The sequence below is a fragment of the Bombina bombina genome, chromosome 1, assembly GCF_027579735.1.
Source record: "Bombina bombina isolate aBomBom1 chromosome 1, aBomBom1.pri, whole genome shotgun sequence".
Taxonomy (NCBI): Eukaryota; Metazoa; Chordata; class Amphibia; order Anura; family Bombinatoridae; genus Bombina; species Bombina bombina.
Genome location: NC_069499.1, coordinates 753,796,624 through 753,815,611, shown reverse-complemented (window position 1 = coordinate 753,815,611; position 18,988 = coordinate 753,796,624). Strand labels below are relative to the sequence as shown.

Genomic DNA, 18,988 nt, shown 5'->3' with positions numbered 1-18,988 from the left:
GCTTGTTGAATGCTTAAATATTTTAGAATAAGAAGTTTAATTACATGCAGTAAATAAGGTAGTGTTTGTGTTTTATTTTGTTAGAATACGTGGGAGCTTTTTGGTTACTGATGCTTTGAGGGATCTATAACGTCCCAGTAACTAAAGGCATTCCTTAAAGAAACACTGTTCTGGATTTGGGCCACATTGGATCATAGTACTTGGAGTTTCAGGGAGATTGCACTCCGTTTGCTGGCATCAGGGAGCCGCTATTACAATCAGGGAGACTCCCTGAACTTCAGGGAGACTTGGGATGTCTGGAATCTAAAATGTAGCAGCACTTAATATACAATTTTGCCAACAATATTAAAGCTGTTATTAACTACACTGCATATTGTTTAATGTGTATTTTTGTCATACATCTGTCATGTTTTTATTAAATAAGCCTTGATCTTGCTCTTTAAATATGGAAAAGCTTCAGCTCTACAAGTGTGACCAACATTTCATAAACATGCAATTCAGTTTTAATGGCTTAAACAGCAAGCACACTTCTTCCTAATTAACCACGTTCCTCGCATGCAGAAGGAAGAGCGCACGCGCACTAGCACATCTTCGCTAGATGCAAAAAAGGAAAAGGGCAGGAGAGACCGTGGCTTCTCTGATTGGCTGCGCTCTATCGAATCAGATGACGTCTTCGGCGGGTTTCCGGAGATGGAGGTTACTATCGGTCATTTACCTGACAAGGAGGCGGCAGCGACTGACTGATACACAGTTGCGCTGCGTACTGAGACTCCGCTGTACCACTGCTTACCTCTCTGCCCGTTATCTGAGTAACCGAGGTGAGTGCTATTCCCGGGACAGATGTTGCGTGTCCTGGTAACGGGATGCAGGGAGAGGCGCTGCGTGACGTCACGTAACATGTTGCATATGACGATGTTGAGGCTCACCGCCTTACCACTAACAGCCTAATATCTATGGGTGGTTTAATACACAGGGGACTACGTAATTATGTTAATCAAACTCAGCAAACCTATTAGTGTATGATTAATTAATTCGCGTGCAGGTTTAAGTGATTCTCTGATGTGTTATGTTACGGTGCATTCAACAGTTGTGGTGTGTACAGTGAGATAGCAAATGTGAATTTTAATATAAATGTGGATGTAAGTGACCTTAAGCGTTGGCTTTCTCTTTAGGCAAAATAGTTGCCTATGTTGTCTTTCTTTTGTGCAGCTACGTACTTAAAGTGATACTAAACTCAATTATTTTTTTCTTTCATGATTCAGATAGAGCATGCAATTTTAAGCAACTGTCTAATTTACAACTATTATCAAATTTTGTTTGTTCTCTTGCTATCTTTATTTTAAAAAGAAGGCATCTAAGCTAAGGAGCCAGCCATTTTTTTGGTTAAGTACACTGGACAGCACTTGTTTAATGGTGGCTGACATTTATCAACTAATCGGGAAGAACAACCCAGGTTCAGGTTGTGAACCAAAAATTGACCAGCATCTAAACTTACATTCTTGCTTTTCAAATAAAGATAGCAAAAGAATGAAGAAAAATTGATAATTGGATTAAATTAGAAAGTTGCTTAAAATTGCATGCTCTGTCTGAATAATGAAAGAAAAAAAATTGGGTTCAGTGTCCCTTTAATCAATTATTAGACTGTTATATTTGGATTCTATGTAGTTATAAAAAAGCAGAGCCGGCATTGAGGGATGGATTACCTTCTCTTTTTTGCAAAAAATAAAATTGTGGTGTAGAGGTGAAGGTAATGAAAGAAAGGGTGAAAATTGTGGGTGCCTTTAAAATATTAACATTAATTCCTTTTATAAAAGTTGTGTTAACCACTCTGCTACCATACATACATAACTGAATCACATTGCAGTGAAATAACATTGCTTTAAAGGGATATGAAACCCCCAAAAATATTTTGTGATTCAGTCAGAGAATACCCTTTACAGTTTTTCCCCAATTTACTTCTATTATCAAATTTGCTTAGTTCCCATGATATTCTTAGTTAATGAGATACCATGGCAGGAAGTAGTGGCACCAGCTAGTTCTCTTGCAAATGGATAACCTTTAATGCAAAACTGCTGCTATATAGTGTTCCAGAAATGAGCAGTTTCCTAAGCATATGTCTCTGCTTTTCAACAGAAGATAAGAGAACAAAGAAAAATTGATAATAGAAGTAAATTGGAAAGTTGGTTAAAATTGCATGCTCTATCTAAATCTTGAAAGAAAATGTTTGAGTTCCATGTCCCTTTAAATTAAGGGCTTAACCCCACACACATGTGCAGAACTATGGTATGAGAGACCACTAAGGAGCGAGTGAATCACCACATCATAGATGTGGGTGGATGTTTTACTGAAAGAACAAGTCATGCAAAGGGAATTTTATAGGGTCTTGAGTAATAAAGCATAAATAATAGAACAGGATGGGATTTTTTTTTTTATAAAAAGAACGGTTAATAGGCAGTATACATTTAAGACTTTTAATCTTGGGTTTGTCCACAATCGTGTATGGAAAATAATTTGGTTAGTTGTATATATTCAATAAGAATTTAACTTCTCAGTGACAACTATGTATCCACATCCTACATTATCCTTTAGAGTTTTGAAGCTCTCTAAAATGCAGGGAACCTTCTCTCTCTGTATAGTTACACAGCAACTGGAGATATTTTCTCACTAGAGAGTTGTCTTAATTATTGGTGAATCTAGTAATCTGTAAGTGATAAGGGAAAACGCAGACTTCTTTTAACCCCTTGACTACTAGTTAGCTGCAATGCATTATTGAGCAGCAGTACATCACAGCCACCTTTAGCAATCAAATGGGGGTAGGTTTGTGTAATTAATGATACATTTGAAGTATTGGTAGTGATGGGCATTAATAAAGGTATACATTCCATTTTAGTGATTGCTTTGAGAAATATTATATGGATACTGAAGGGTACTAGACAATATTAGTCACAATGAATTATTGATTTAGATGCACTTTGATACATGTTAGAAAAGATGATATGGGAGCAACGTGTGAGACGATAAGGATTTATTTCAATGTATACATTGCTTGATATTTAGAGATAAAGGCTAGCCCTTGTTAATAGTTCAAGGTACCAATATTTTTGTGAGTGCTGATTACACAAGACATGAATGAAGACAGAAAAATTGGGTGAGTCATGCAGTTGTAAGATGGGAGATTAACACATCTGCCCAATGATGGGCTGTAACGTTCATGTGTTACATGATACTGAAGCTGTTACCATATCAGTCTGCCATTGATATTCCAGATGGTGCTTGTGTCAGGTAAATATATCCTATCCCAGATGGATTGCAAAAAGGATGCTGTATCCAACAGATTGTTTTGCAGCATATGAATGGATTTTGGGCATCAGAGAATAGATACTCTCTTGATTGGTGGAAGAGCACATATTAATGAGGAAGGAGTTGTCTTAATTTCATGGGAGGAATACTTTGACTCTGGTTTAGTGACGTGAAATAGCATGACTTAAAGGGATATTGTACTTTTTGTATCTTAAAAATAAAGCTATTTACATTACATGTGCAAAGGATAACAAGAGAAGAAAGCAAATTAAATAATAGAAGTACATTGGAAAGTTGTTTAAAATTGTATACTCTATCAGGATCATGAAAGAAATTTTTTGGGTTTAATGTCCCTTTTAATAGGGATACCACCCAGCTGATTTTACCTACAACCTGGCTCCAATTAAAGCCAATATTAATCTACAATTGGCTAATTTTAAAAGTTTTCAGTGTTTGTTTACAAGTATGCAATTAATATGTGTTTTGGCCAACTTAAGTAACATTTACAAATAACAGAAAATGTTATAATATTGTAAGTAATAATCTTCCCCTGTCCAGATACTTCATAATACCACACAGCCATGGTTACTTCAAATTTGTTCCTAGACCTTGGATTTGGCTGCGCTGGCATTGTCCCCATTTGCCTACCAGTATTAGTGCTTGCTCACACTGAACCCAATTTTTTTTCTATTGTGATTCAGATAGAGCATACAATTTTAAGCACTTTCTAATTTACTCCTATTATCAAATTATTTTCATTCTCTTGGTATCTTTATTTGAAATGCAAGAATGTAAGTTTAGATGCCGGCCCATTTTTGGTGAACACACTGTGTTGTTCTTGCTGATTGGTGGGTAAATTCACCTACCAATAAACAAGTGCTTTCCATGGTTCTGAACAAAAAATAGCTTAGATGCCTTCTTTTTCAAATAAAGAAAGCAAGAGAACAAAGAAAAATTGATAGTAGGAGTACATTAGAAAGTTGTTTTAAAATTGCATGCTCTATCTGAATCACAAAAGAAAACATTTTGGTTCAGTGTCCCTTTTTAAACGGGGGATTTGATTCATATGACAAATTCACATGTCTCTATGAATTGCCTGGGACATAATAGGAATTGTAATTCCCATGTGCACACTGTAATTGTGATTTAACACTTGTGTGTCTGTAGTGGTCAAGAGGGACGATTAGAGCTGCATTTCTGGCAATCAAGGAGTTAACACACAGTTGCAAATGATTAACCATGTGTATCTATGGTAGTTAAATGGCTAACTGCTGAATGAGTGTCTGACAATTAAGGGGTTCAGTTGCAAAAAAAAGTGTGTGTTCTGGTCTGATGTGGTTATGTGCCTAGAAGAGTGGGGCTGCAGAATCATGGATAGATCTAAAATCATTTTATCACAGTGGTTGCACAATAGATGCAGTTTGACTAATACTTCCTGCTTGTATAAAACCTTCCTTGACGTATTACTCCTCTATTTTTAGATTATTTACTGATTTCCATCTAATCAAATTAATATTTTTTTCCACTTTAAAAAGCTAGGCGTGCGTATCAAGATGCTCCTACATATTATTTATGGCTCCTAAATTTTAAACAGATTTTGTCAACCCCTGCATGAAGTAAGGTTAAGAGCCATAAAAATATTCTAATATATATGGCTCTCCGTATTAAGCCTTGGTTTAAATGGACTATATGCAATGAATGGGAAATTACTTTCTTTTTCATACATTCATTTTGTGTTATAACAGTTACACACTGCATTTCTAAAGATCTAAATACAAAATAAACATTTATTTTGTTGGTAAAAATGGTTTTGCATGGTCAGAACATCTTTTTTTGCATGGTCAGAACAACTTTTTGAAAAGCCTCTACACTGAAGAATGTTGTAAGGTCCACTCTGTCTGGGGCAGTGGTGTTCAGAGTCGTGCGATATTGTAATGTTGTTGTGTCTTTCTTTTTTACTATACAAAATTATACTTTTCATGGGTAATTAATAGGACATAAAAATGCAAAAAGAAAATCCTCTTATAGTAGAGAATTTTATTATTGTGTTTACCTCATGCAGAGAGATTAAAGGGACATTAAACCCACATTTTTTCTTTCATGATTCAGACAGAGAATACCATTTTAAAAAAACTTTCTAATTTACTTCTATTATCTAATTTGCTTCATTCTCTTGATATTCTTTCCTGAAAAGCATATATAGATAGGCTCAGTAGCTTCTGATTGGTGGCTGCACATAGATGCCTCATGTGATTGGCTCACCAATGTGCATTGCTATTTCTTTAACAAAGTATATACAAACATTGCAGCAAATTAGATAATAGAAGTAAATTGGAATGTTGTTTTAAATTGTATTCTCTATCTGAATCGTGAAAGAACATTTTGGGGTTTAATGGCCCTTTAAGCACATGGTTGAACTCGGCACCAAAGGTGCACTGCACTACTGGAAGTTTGCTGAACACATCTGTAAAACCAATGACAAGAGAAACATAGCCACCAATAATCGTCTAGCTCTGTGTAGTGCACTGGTGCTGAGAATATTTTGTACACGTTTTTCAACAAGAGAACAAAGTAAATCATATAATAGAAGTGAACTTAAAAGTGTCCTAAAAATGTCTAAAGTTTAAAGGGACATTACGTTCATAATGTGTGTAATTTTAGAAGTGGTCTGTTATAGTTACTATGAATTGTTGATTCTGTATCATCTAACCTTAGAATTTAGGAAAATGATTTGTTTTCTTTCTCGAGGGTACAGTATTTTAAAGAAATGGGTAAGAAAAACAATTTTAAACATTTTATTCTCAGAAATATTTGAATTCCCTACTAGAAGTGTAAAAAAAAAACCCCCAACCCTGTGAGTGTGTGTGTGTATATATATATATATATATAATCTATCAGTGATGTGCAGTCACTAGAGGCAGGTGAGGCAGTGCTTCACCTCTCATATGGGCAAAAATATATATTTTTTTTTATTGGCTTTAAAAAAAAAAATTGTAATTTTTTTCCCCCCAGCATTTTTTTTCCTCACAGCTATATGTTGTGCAATGAAGAGGCACAAGCAGGTCTGCCCACCATTACACAACATGCTGCGCCACCTACTGGATGCAAGTGGTTAAGATCATTGCATGGCCCATTAACTGCTTATTTGAGGCAGTCCTATTTGGGCTGAACCAATCCAGCGAGAGGCATTAGTAAGTGGAACATAGGGTTGGGGCTGGATGTTAAATCATATAAAACAAAACAAAAACGGAAAAAAACAACTTTCATATATTTTGTTGCTGTCCTGTGAACCTGCTAGCTTTGCTAAAGTGAAAAAGAGAGTTCTGTTCTTCCCCTCTAAGTGCAGTGGAATGTGCCACTGTCACGTCCTGAATCCTTACAGAGCAGGAAAAGAGGCACAGAGAGCAGTGTTTCAGCAACATCTTATTAAAGTAAGATTTTACTGAAAGGGATTCTGTTAGTGAAAATGATAATTTAATGAATGTAGTTTAGTGTTTGTTTACTCTTTTACAGCAGGGTCGTTTTTGTATTTTGTTTACTCAAACTTTACACCCACTAACTTAGTAGCTTGCCTCTGTACTTCACACTAAATTATAGACTCATTTTTTGAACTCTCTGTAGCTCTGCTGTTTTATTACTTTAAAATGCAGTGGTCCCCCCCCCCTTGTGTGTGTGTGTCTCTCTATCTATCCATCTCTCTCCTTATGTGTTGTTCTCCCCCATGGTCTCTTTTTCTCTGTCTCTCTTCCTCCCCCTCTGACTCTCATCCCTTATGTAATGAAAGAATCTATAAGCATAATTTGCAGCATTAAAGTAAAAAGTATGTTTTTAAACATATTTTAATGGGCATGGATTTCTAGATCTCATAATCAGAGCAAGCATTGTGTTATCTGGCAAGAGTTTCTGTTACAATCCTTTTAGACTAAAATCAGATGTTTACTAAGTTGACCAGTTTTCCAAGACACCATTTAAAGGGACATGAAACCCATATGCAAATTTAAATAACTTTCCAATTTACATCTAATATCTAATTTTCTTTATTCTTTTTATGTCCTTTGTTGAAAATCATATCTAAATATGCTCAGTAGCTGCTGATTGATGGCTGCACATAGATACTTCATGTGATTGGCTCACCCATGTGCATTGCTATTTCTTCAACAAAGGATATCTAAAGAATGAAGGCGTATCCTAGCCACTGCATCACCAGCCTCTGACATCACTGCACGTCACATATATATATATATATATATATATATATATATATATATATATATATATATATATATATATATATATATATATATATATACACACACATATACTGGTGAGGCACTTGCTGTGATATGCCCGACAATATGAACCCAATAAGTTAAAATAGCATTGAACTATTTCCAGAGTCCAGAAATGGCGTCTGACTGTCATCTGTCACTCTCGGGCAATTATTTTATTTCTTTTTACCATCAATACACAGTCACACACGGCACACACAGCCAGTCACACAAATATTTTGTCATTTAACCTCCCTAAACAGCTAATAAAATATAGTTAAAGGGACATGCTCTATTAGAATCATGCAAGTTGAATTTTGACTTTCCTATCCCTTTAAAGGAATATGAAACCCAACTTTTCTTTCATGATTCAGATAGAACAGCAGTTTTAATCAACTGTCTAATGTACTCCTATCTTTTTTTTTTTTTTTTTTTGAGTACATTAGAAAGTTGCTTAAAATTGCTGCTCTATCTGAATCATGAAAGAACATGTTATACGTTTTCTATCCCTTTAAAGGGACAGTTTACCCCACAATTTTCTCTCTTAATTTGTTCCCAATGATCCATTTTACCTGCTATAGTTTACCCTAGTTTTGGCATTTGAAAAAGTTGATTTAGCCTGTGGAAACCCCATATACTGAAAGTTTCTGATCTTAAAGGGTCACTGAACGCAAATTTTTTCTTTTGTAATTCAGAAAGAGCATGCAATTTTAAGCAAGTTTCTAATTTACTCCTATTATCAATTTTTCTTCATTCTCTTGCTATCATTATTTGAAAAAGAAGACATCTAAGCTTTTTTTTTGGTTTCAATACTCTGGACATCACTTTTTTATTGGTGGATGAATTTATCCACCAATCAGCACAACCCAGGTTGTTCACCAAAAATGGTCCGGCATCTAAACTTACATTCTTGCATTTCAAATAAAGATACCAAGAGAATGAAAAAAATTTGATAATAGGAGTAAATTAGAAAGTTGCTTAAAATTTCATACTCAATCGGAATCACGAAATAATTTTTTTGGGTACAGTGTCCCTTTTTAAGTCCAGGTTTTTGACAGGAAATGTAAACACAGTCAGCAGAAGAAATTACACTCCTGGTTGAGTTTTGAAGAGATAACTAATGAAATTACAATTTCCCATTGTTCTTTCTAAGTATTGGGCTTTGGTTAACAAACAGATATAAGATAAGGAAGCAAGTGTGCGTGCACAAAGTGATAATATAAGGAGATTTGGTTTTACCTGCAAGCTCAACCCATTGTAATAGGCTGTGATTTAAAAACACTAAACCAGCTACTTCAGCTCATTCTGCACCCAAAACAAGATATATAAATAAACCTTTAAATTTATTAAGTTCATATAAACAATCTTAATAAAAAGCGTCAACCCTCCTTTTGAAAATGACACTATGAGACTGTCAGCTCAGCCCTGTCAACAAAGTGCACATTATTCCTAGCATTAGACATCTGACATACAATGGACATATTAAGTGGCATATACTCAACACATTAAATATAATTATTAAAATCTAATACTATCTATTCTGTACACTAAGTGGCATAAAATAGAGAATGTTAAATTGATGAGGCAATTTGGGTTTAATTTGAGTAGCCGTAACCCTCTGTGTCAGCCAAAGAGTTAACGCTTGTTTGCAATGAAGATGGCCAGGAGGTAAAGGGTTGCTGGGATCGCAATGTGATTGGGGCGGCTGGATCAGTAAATGATGAGACCTCTCAGAGCCTTCAAATAACGGAAAAGCAGCGCCAGCAATTAATATATAATTAGAGATCATTATATTTTTTGTTACACTATATAATAAATATATGGCCCCTTTGTGATATCTGATTCTGTATGTATTAGTGTTGCACTGTTGTCTCGTTTTTTTGTTACAGCAGATGTACAGTATATAAATGACTGAGATAGCGATCTATAGAGAGATTATATAATTATTTTATTTACCTAAAGCTAAGTGCTTACACCGTACATGCAGTCACAGACTCACAGTGCCTAATAATCAGTGGCGTATTTAGGTTTTGCGCTGCCCTAGGCACTCAAAATTTTGCTGCCCCCCCCCCCCCTATTTTTTATCCATTTTGAGTAATAATATTTTTTAGTCAGCCATTTCCAAAGGAAATTTTCACCAGGGCTTGGAAAATACTTATACTATATATGACCTGAGTCAGTATATGTATCAGTGCTAACACCAATGTAATAGGCACCAAAGTTAGCTGATGATTTCTTGGTCTTGTACTGCAAATAGTGAAAATGTGGCATAGTTCTTAGTGTTGATAAAAAACTTTAAGTATATTTGGCAAATATGAAGCCCAAGTTGTGGCAATATAATGATCTCACATAGATGTAATGGAAATGCAGAGCCCCCTAGGTGCCTTCAATTATAATCTGTCAAAGGTAATTTACCCTGTAAATGAATAAAGAAGCACTGTGAGACAGCTCTTTCAATACCCCAAGTCCTGTTTTATTCATGAATAGAACATACTGTTATAAATGCTTGTATGTAACTTCCACAGACTATGCATACTGTACATGTTTGAACACAGGAATTAATATACTCACTGTCTGCAATCTTTGAAGGCGTGGAGCCTAACACCTGCGATCGCGGAAAGTAAAGCTCTGTAACGCAGCCCCATTGATGTCTATGGGGAAAATAAAAAGTTATGTTTAAACCTAACACCCTAACATAAACCCCACGTCTAAACACCCCTAATCTGTTGCTCCCGATGTCGCCGCCACTATACTAAAGTTATTAACCCCTAAACCTCTGGCCTCCCACATCACTACCACTAAATAAATCCATTAACCCCCTAACGTAACCCTAAACCTAACACCCACTAACTTTAACATAATAAAAATATATCTAAATTAAATTTACAATTTAATAACTAAATAAACCTATTAACCCCTAAACCGCCAGCCCCCTCACATCGCAACAAGCTAAATTAAACTATATTAAACCCTTAACCTAACCCCCCCCCTAAATTTTAACAGAATTGAAATACAGCTAAACTAATAACGATTTTAAAATAAATACAAACTTACCTGTAAAATACATAAGCTAGCTACAATATAACTAATAGTTATATTGTAGCTAGCTTAGGATTTATTTTTATTTCACAGGTAAGTTTGTATTTAATTTAACTAGGTAGACTAGTTGGTAAGAGATCCACTTACAGTTTTTGAAGTCCCGCTTGAAGGAACCATCCAGCCGGCAAGAAGTCTTCACCCGGGCGGCCTCTTCCATCTTCATCCAGCCAGAGAAGTCCTCGTCCATGCGGCAAGAAGTCTTCATCCAGACGGCATCTTCTATCTTCGTCCATCCTGAAGACATCTGCCCGGAGCTCCTCTTTAATACAGTCTCCGCCGTAAACTGGAACTTGAATGCAGGTGACGTCATCCAAGATGGCGTCCCTTGCATTCCTATTGGCTGAAAGATGTAAATCAGCCAATAGGATTTGAGCAGCTCTCATTCTATTGGCTGTTCGGATGTCTTCAGGGTGGACCCGCGCCGGATGGATAAAGATAGAAGATGCCATCTGGATGAAGACTTCTTGCCGGCTGGATGGATCCTTCAAGCGGGACTTCAAAAACTGTTAGTGGATCGTAGGGGGTTAGTGTTAGGGTTTTTTGGGGAAGTTTTTTTTTTTTTTTTTTTTTTTATTTTTTTTTATTTTTAAATTATTATTTTTAAATTAGGGTCTGGGCAATGTAAAAGAGCTAAATGCCCTGATATCTTTGGGGCAATGCCCCACAAAAGGCCCTTTTAAGGGAAATTGGTAGTTTTATTGTAGGCTAAGGTTTTTTATTTTGATAGGGCTATTTGATTAGGTGTAATTCTTTTATGTTTTTGTAATTTTAGTGTTTGTTTTTTGTAATTTAGTTGTTTTTTTTTTTTTGTAATTGTATACTTTTTGTAATTTTTAGAGTAGTGTTAGGATTTTTTTAAAAGTGTTTTAGTTTAATTTTAGTTGAATAATTATAATAGTTTAATTGTTAGTTTAAAATTAATTTATTTAATTTGACAGTTAAGTCTTAATTTAAGATAGGGAAATTGTAATTTTAATATAAAGTTAGGGGGTCGTTAGATTAAGGGGTTAATAGGTTTATTATAGTATATTTCGTTGGGGGGGCTTTTGGTTTAGGGGTTAATAGGTTTTATTATCGTATATTTCGTTGTGCGGGGCTTGCGGTTTAGGGATTAATAGGTTTATTATAGCAGCGGTGTGGGCGGATGGCAGGTTAGGGGTTAATATTTAAATAGTGTTTGCGATGCCGGAGGGTGGCGGTTTAGGGGTTAATAACTATTATAGTGGCGACAATGTCGGTGAGCGGCGGAATAGGGGTTAATACATTTTAATAGTGGCGACGATGTCCAGGGCGGCAGATTAGTGGTTCATAAATTTATTATAGTGTTTGCGATGCGGGAGGGTCTCGGTTTAGGGGTTAATAGGTAGTTTATGGGTGTTAGTGTACTTTGTAGCAGTTTAATTATGAGTTTTATGTTAAAGCTTTGTAGCATAAAACTCATAACTACTGACTTTAAATGGTGGTACAGATCTTGTCGGTATAGGGTGTACCGCTCACTTTTTGGCCTCCCAGGCAAACTTGTAATACCGGCGCTATGGGAGTCCCATTGAAAAAGGACTTTTTTTTAAAATTGCGGTACTGACGTTGCGTGACAGGCTAAAAGGTGTGCGGTACACCTATACCGACAAGACTTGTAATAGCAGTGTTAGGGAAAAAGCAGCGTTATGGGCCATAACAATGCTTTTTCACCCATAGCGCTAAACTCGTAATCTAGCTGAATATGAACAAAGATTAGCTATTTGTACAACATTTTATACACCCCATAAATGGATCATTGTGAGCAAATTAAAGGGGGAGATAAATTTAGGGAAAACTGTCACTTTAAGTAAAAGCTAGCTTCCTAGATGGATTAGTCAGTTTTGACATGCTTCACACCATGTACCCAATATTTCCTGTATTTCAGGAAAACTAGATTAATTTCATAAAATGAAGCCATGGCCTTATGTCTGTTCCTGTTGATAACTTTACAACATTTATTGTAAAACAATAACTGCTTATTTAGAATATTTAAAAGGACATTCTAAGGCAAAAATGGCTTGCTCGTTTCCTTAACCCCTTAATGACCGGACCATTTTTCAATTTTCTTACCCTTAATGACAATGGCTATTTTTACATTTCTGCAGTGTTTGTGTTTAGATGTAATTTTCCTCTTACTCATTTACTGTACCCATACATATTATTATATACCGTTTTTCTCGCCATTAAATGGACTTTCTAAAGATACCATTATTTTCATCATATCTTATAATTTACTATAAAAAAAATGTAAAATATGAGGAAAAAATTGAAAAAAAACACACTTTTTCTAACTTTGACCCCCAAAATCTGTTACACATCTACAACCACCAAAAAAAAAAACATGCTAAATAGTTTCTAAATTTTGTCCTGAGTTTAGAAATATCCAATGTTTACATGTTCTTTGCTTTTTTTGCAAGTTATAGGGCCATAAATACAAGTAGCGCTTTGCTATTTCCAAACCACTTTTTTCCAGAATTAGCGCTAGTTACATTGGAACACTGATATCTTTCAGGAATCCCTGAATATCCCTTGACATGTATATATTTTTTTTTAGAAGACAACCCAAAGTATTGATCTAGGCCCATTTTGGTATATTTCATGCCACCATTTCACCGCCAAATACGATCAAATAAAAAAAAAAAACTTAAATTTTTCACAATTTTAGGTTTCTCACTGAAATTATTTACAAACAGCTTGTGCAATTATGGCACAAATGGTTGTAAATGCTTCTCTGGGATCCCCTTTGTTCAGAAATAGCAGACATATATGGCTTTGGCGTTGCTTTTTGGTAATAATAAGGCCGTTTAATACTGCTGCGCACCACACTTGTAATATGCCCAGCAGTTAAGGGGTTAATTAGGTAGCTTGTAGGGTTAATTTTTAGCTTTAGCGTAGAGATCAGCCTCCCACCTGACACATCCCACCCCCTGATCCCCCTCAAACAGCTCTCTTCCCTCCCCCACCTCACAATTGTCACCGCCATCTTAAGTACTGGCAGAAAGTCTGCCAGTACTGAAATAAAAATAATTTATTATTATTTTTTTTAATTTTTTCATACAGTCTGCAGTGATGGATCCCCCCTTACCCCACAACCTCCCTGATCCCCCCAATACATCTCTCTAAACCTCCCCCTCTAACTATTTGCCGCCATCTTGGGTACTGGCAGCTGTCTGCCAGTACCCAATTTGCCCCCCAAAATAGTTTTTTTTTATTACTTTTTTATATGTAATACTTGTATTCTGTAGTGTAGCTGGCCCCCCTAAACGATCTACATCCCTCCCAGATCCCTTACTAAAGAGCTAAGATCCCCCTGCTTCCACATCGGTCTTTTTTTTTTTTTTACTTTCATTTTTGGCATAATTTGCGTGCGTGCGTGCGCGCGCACCAGCCCCCCGCCCCCCGGCCGCAAACACCGCTCCAGTAATAACAGCAAAAGAAGTCAGATTGCTTTGGGAAATTAACTGAGGCTAATACGGATAAAGGCTGCTCCCACCAACCAACGAAATTGTTAGTATCAGTGGCCGATGCAGAAAGGGCCACAGAGTGGCTCTTTCTGCATCGGTATGTAAAATAGGGGATTGCAGTGATGCCTCAATATTGAGGTATCACTACAATCCCTTGGAAGCAGCTGGAAGCAATCGTGATCGCTTCCAGCACTTCAGACAACAGAGGACGTACCAGGTACGTCAATTGTCATTAAGGGAGTTTTTTCCTATGACGTACCTGGTACGTCCTCTGTCATTAAGGGGTTAAAGTGCCACTAAATATTGTAGTTCTGAATAATTGACATATACATAATTAAAAGATAATTCAATAACGCTTACTTTAAATTTGAAATGAGCAGAAGAATATTTTTAGCAAATTTCAAAGTTAATCCAATTTTCCTTCCCCCTTGTATCATGTGACCGCTATCACAAAATTAATGTACATATATACTGTGCACTTTTGCACATGCACATTAGGAGCTGGAGTCTGATGACAGTGCACGTTTTGATAATAGAAGTATATTAAAAAAATAAAAAAATTAAATTGCATGAATCATGGAATTCTGACTTTAGTGCATTACTGACCGTTTTACCTAACGTGGAACTGTACTAAATGTATTTGAATGGGGCAATAGCGGGCACTGTGATTAGACAGTGAGCCTGTGACAAGTTGGGGGTGTTTTTTTTTTTTTTTTTTTTTTGTTTGTTTGTTTTTTAACTGCAGCACAAAAAAGGACAGATATAAATGTGAGGCAATTAAAGTAAATCTATAACATTTTTGAAAAGGTATGGCTATCCTTAGTGCATAATTATGTAACATTTTAAACATTTACTGTCCCTTTAACCCTAGCAAAAAGGTTAAAGTGAAAGTAAATTTCGGACCATTTCAAAACAGTAATTCATTCTCTTCATCTATATAAACATAATCGCTATATTTTTTTTTTAATAAAAATATTAATTCACCTTTATTTTAAATACATTATAAGGCTTCCGTTTTCGTCTGTGCTCCTCCCATCTTCTACTTCCTTACTTTTTCAGTGTTTACGTATAGACCGGTCCCACCCGCTCTATACGTATTGGATATGCGCGTTCCCAATACAGCTTGTCTCCAAAGCGCATGCGATTTTGCAATTACTGATTGAAATCAGAAGACGTTTATGACTCGGCCACGAGCATTAGATGGGACGCATGCGCAGATCGGCTGATAGTTAGATGACGTAGTGTCACGGCCGCCTATCGGCCAGGATTTCAATTGGAGAATTGTAAAACGTGATCAGGAAGTATTAGAAGTTCCGAAAAACGGGTTGTTATTATATATTTTAATATTAGTGTTTTAACTCATGTAAAACTTCGTTTGCAAAAAAATATAACAAAGTTCATGAATGAAAGTCCCAATGATTTTAAATTTTACATTTAATTGTGTTTAGTAACCATTGAAACTTTACCTTCACTTTAAACTTATAGGTAATATCCCGCTTGGGTTACACAAGTATTGGATCTCCCAGGTTGGAAAATTATATTAAGTGGGTATGTAAGACTTCTGCATCTGATTGGCTCATTGGCATTTTTTTCCTTGGGAGAGTGTTGAGGCTTCTGATCAGGGTTTTACCAATGTGTTTAAAGTGAAAGTAAACGCCTCATAATTGCAAGACCCTTCTGCTGAGTTGCAAATGAAAACCCTTCCCTCCCTTTGCCTGTGTTCTAACATAATAGCAAACATATCAGATAACCAAACAGAAGTGATGTTCCGTTAGCTGTCTGATCAAAAATACAGCGCATGCGCTCCTCCGTCACAACCCATCACATTCAATGTTGTTAGTGCAGCTGCGTACACTAACATAGCCATCAGATTGTTGGACACTTTTATATATGTGTAAATATTTAACCCCTTAACGACCGAGGAAGTGCAGGGTACGTCCTCAAAAAAAAGGCAGTTAACGCCTGAGAACGTACCCTGCACGTCCTCGGTGTGGAAAGCAGCTGGAAGCGATCCTGTTTGCTTCCAGCTGCTTTCTGGTTATTGCAGTGATGCCTCGATATGGAGGAATCCTGCAATAACCTTTTGAAGCCATCCGATGCAGAGAGAGCCACTCTGTGGCGCTCTCTGCACCGGAGATCGGTGGCTTCCTTCGTTGGTGGGTGGGAGCAGTACCGGGAGGCGGGTGGCGGCCATCGATGGCCCTGGAGATGTGGAGGGGGGCGGCGATGCCCGGGGGCGGGCGCGTGCACGGGAGGGCGGGCGCGTGCACGGGGAGGGAGCGGGTGGGAACCGCTACACTACAGAAAAAGGTGCAATCAGTTTAAAATAAGTTAAAAAAAAAAAAACGATCAATGAGGTGGTTGGGGTTTGTGGTGGTGGGGGGGGGGGGGGTTTGGGGAAGCTACACTACAGAAAAAAAAAAAACTAAGAAAAAAAAGCACTTTTTAGTGTAAGCTGGCAAGATGGCCCCAATAAGGCAGATAGGGAAGGTTACAGAGCTGTTTTGGGGGGGATCAGGGAGGTTGGAGGCTAAGGGGGGTCCTATACAGCAGAATAATTATTTTTTTTTTAAAAAAAAACCTAAACCCCCCAAAAAGCTTTTATTTTAGTACTGGCAGACTTTCTGCCAGTACTTAAGATGGCGGGGACAATTGTGGGGTGGGGGAGGGAAGGGAGCTGTTTGGGAGGGATCAGGGGGTCTGATGTGTCAGGTGGGAGGCTGATCTCTACACTAAAGCTAAAATTAACCCTGCAAGCTCCCTACAAACTTCCTAATTAACCCCTTCACTGCTAGCCATAATACAACGTGTGATGCGCAGCAGCATTTTGCGGCCTTCTAATTACCAGAAAGCAATGCCAAAGTCACATATATCTGCTATTTCTGAACAAAGGGGATCCCAGAGAAGCATTTACAACCATTTGTGCCATAATTGCACAAGCTGTTTGTAAATGATTTCAGTGAGAAACCTAAAATTGTGAAAAATTTAACGTTTTTTTTTTATTTGATCGCATTTGGCGGTGAAATGGTGGCATGAAATATACCAAAATGGGCCTAGATCATTACTTTGGGTTGTCTACTACACTACACTAAAGCTAAAATTAACCATACAAGCTCCCTACAAGCTCCCTAATTAACCCCTGCACTGCTGGGCATAATACACGTGTGGTGCGCAGCGGCATTTAGCGGCCTTCTAATTACCAAAAAGCAATGCCAAAGCCATATATGTCTGCTATTTCTGAACAAAGGGGATCCCAGAGAAGCATTTACAACCATTTGTGCCATAATTGCACAAGCTGTTTGTAAATAATTTCAGTGAGAAACCGAAAGTTTGTGAAAAAATTTGTGAAAAAGTGAACGATATTTTGTATTTGATCGCATTTGGCGGTGAAATGGTGGCATGAAATATACCAAAATTGGCCTAGATCAATACTTTGGGATGTCTTCTAAAAAAAAATATGTACATGTCAATTGATATTCAGGGATTCCTGAAAGATATTAGTATTCCAATGTAACTAGCGCTAATTTTGAAAAAAAGTAGTTTGGAAATAGCAAAATGCTACTTGTATTTATGGCCCTATAGCTTTCAAAAAAAGCAAAGAACATGTAAATATTAGGTATTTCTAAACTCAGGACAAAATTTAGAAACTATTTAGCATGTTTTTTTTTTGGTGGTTGTAGATGTGTAACAGATTTTGGGGGTCAAAGTTAAAAAAAGTGTGTTTTTTTTTCCATTTTTTCCTCATATTTTATAATTTTTTTTATAGTAAATTATAAGATATGATGAAAATAATGGTATTTTTAGAAAGTTAATTTAATGGCGAGAAAAACAGTATATAATGTGTGGGTACAGTAAATGAGTAAGAGGGAAATTACAGCTAAACACAAACACCGCAAAAATGTAAAAATAGCCTTGGTCCCAAACGGACAGAAAATGGAAAAGTGCTGTGGTCATTAAGGGGTTAAACCTGCAGCTACTGGGCATGTTTTTAACAAATTATATAATACATGGGCATTGCGCTCCTCAGCATAATCATTTATTCCAAAAAATAAAGTGTTCAATCTGACTATGTTCTTCGTATACACACATGCAAATTAAATACAATTTAATATATAATCATTCCTTACCTTTTATTTATTTCACTCTTAGGCACAGCTGGTACACTTATAGTTGGTGTAGTACCCCCTAGGCACAGCTGGTACAAGAACAAACCCATCCGATTGTTGGACACTTTTTTTTTTTTAATTTCTGGAATAAATGCCCATGTATATATGATTTATAAAAACTATGCGCTCTAACATGTGTCCAACAATCTGATGGCTATTTTGTTAGTGTGTGCGGCTGCATTAACATCATAGAATCTGATGGGTTGTGACAGAGAGGAGCGCATGCACGTAGAGTATTTTTGATCAGACAGCTGACGGAACGTCACTTCCGTTTGCTTATCTGATATGTTTTCTGTTCTGTTAGAACAGCCTGCCTTTCCCTTCCTTTCTTCCTTCCCCTTTTAAGCCCTCAATGCCTATTAATGGCGTTTTTTTTTTTTTGCAGTGTCATAAAAGAAATATAATTTCTGTCTACATGATTGCTGTAATCCATTTTTTAGTTTCCATATTAAACACTTATCTTGTGTTAGAGAGCTATCTGATTTGGCTGGGTAAAATGAATCGCACTATTCTGTCTCTACATTTTGGCAGGCTTATGTTAACTGAACATACTATTATCTCTTTGATTATCATTTTAAGGTCACTGTCACTCAGACATGACACTAAACAAATATATTTATATGTCCTTGAACGGTAATGAGAATCAGATTATTATAACTTCCTGATGACTTTC

The 18,988-nt window shown here is 36.6% G+C and overlaps 1 protein-coding gene across 3 annotated transcripts in view; it reads left to right on the top strand.

The window, feature by feature from the left end:
- The first annotated feature begins 712 nt into the window (after window positions 1-712).
- The window catches only part of ACSL4 (acyl-CoA synthetase long chain family member 4), a 247,492-nt gene continuing 229,216 nt past the window's right edge, over window positions 713-18,988 (top strand). Inside the window, exon 1 of one of the 3 annotated variants that reach the window (XM_053699301.1) lies at window positions 713-818. The gene's annotated coding sequence lies outside the window, so the exon portion shown is untranslated. The remainder of the gene's footprint in view (window positions 819-18,988) is intronic. The other 2 variants (XM_053699299.1, XM_053699300.1) reach the window with 2 other exon arrangements.